At 46.1% G+C, this 1,545-nt stretch overlaps 1 pseudogene; it reads right to left on the bottom strand.

Annotated features, from left to right (window-relative positions):
* Positions 1-285: 285 nt before the first annotated feature.
* Positions 286-1,021, bottom strand: LOC127761217 (uncharacterized; annotated as a pseudogene).
* Positions 1,022-1,545: the final 524 nt, after the last annotated feature.

Below are 1,545 nucleotides of genomic sequence, written 5' to 3' on the forward strand. Positions count from 1 at the left end.
TAACTTCTTTCAGACTAGAAACTTTAATCGCTAAAATCAAGCGGCAAACAGCTACTTTAAGTAAAATCAAGGAAACATTTAGCTTCTAATAATCCTAACATATCCAAGATCAGCTAAACCTTCTTCCAATCACCTGCGCTAGATTTTAAGAAGCAACCTAAGCAAAATGATAAACACTCTGTAGTAATATTTACATATAAGTGCTTCATCTAGTGTCGTAGGTAATTGCAAAATAAACATGATGGTTGGCATATTCAAACGAAACAGTGAGAGTCTGCACACCTCTTAAATAGAAGCATGGTACAAAGATGAAATATTACATGCTTCAATGAATCTGGATATAGAAAGAATGTCCAGTGCCAATTGTACAGAAAATCTACATAATTAAAATCAATATATAAAGGCAAGATTTAGGGGAATGAAGTCCTATATAAAGATAAAATGAAAGGCCACTGAATCCTAACCATTAATTTTCTGGCTTCCTCATCACACCAAACCACTACAACTTTTAGTTTGGAACAATATTTGCTAGCTGCTTCATTCAGCAGCAAGCAGACAGCAGTAAACAATAGCCCACCAGGCAGCAAAACGAATCGCCCCGATGTTGTTGACGGCTATGAGAGTGGAAGGATCAAGTCTGTAGCCATCTGACATAGAGGAAAAAACCAGATCAAGACTATCTCACGGTAGGCAAAGCGAGTAAAAACTGAAGAAAAGCAAATAAAAAGGGGAACCACCTCAATGGCGACCGAACCTGGCATCCTCGAGCTTGTTTCCCATCACAGGCCAATGTCTGGTTCTTGAGTGAGTGTGTCCTTGCCAAATGCTCCCACCATTGGTCCATGGGTCGCTTCCTGGCCGAGGCTACCGTCGTCACAGCTCCGTGGAGCCCAACACAAAACATGGTAACTGCTGCAACAGGTGGCGAGGAGAAACGGGCGGAGAGTGCTTGAGGGTGCGGCAGGAGATGGGCAGGACATGGAAGAGCGCGAGGGGGAGGCCGTCGTCGGCGAAACTCCATCACCGCACCCAAATCCAACGCTGCGCCATCCAGTCCCTAAATCCCCTTGCTCTACTGGGAGGGGGGTGATGGAGGGAGCGCCAAGAGAGGAGGAGGGTACGGGAGAGCGTGAGGGGAAAGCCGTCGTCGGCGAGGAGAAGCCGGGGAGGCAAGGCAAGGCGGCGGCGGCGGCGGCGCAAGGGCAGGGGAAAGGAAGAGAAAGGGCGGGAGAACAGTGATGGGTAGGGTTTCAGGGGAATGGAGAGGATAGGATAGGGATGTTCTCTTTTGCAGAAAACACCCTTATTTCCCTTTTTTCAGAGCGCGGTCCTATATCTAGAATTTCGTCTCCTTCACATAGTATATACCAAGACATTGAGGGCTGTTACGAAAGAGTACAAAACACAGGAACATAGGGTGAGGGACGTAAGAGTTATTATCAAGTTAATCGAGGACTTTTTGAGTTATTATCAAGTTAATCGAGGACTTTTTTGCAAGATGACCAGTTCCAACGTAGGGCGATGTGGATACCACCAGAAGCGAAC

The sequence above is a fragment of the Oryza glaberrima genome, chromosome 2 (assembly GCF_000147395.1).
Source record: "Oryza glaberrima chromosome 2, OglaRS2, whole genome shotgun sequence".
Lineage (NCBI taxonomy): Eukaryota > Viridiplantae > Streptophyta > Magnoliopsida > Poales > Poaceae > Oryza > Oryza glaberrima.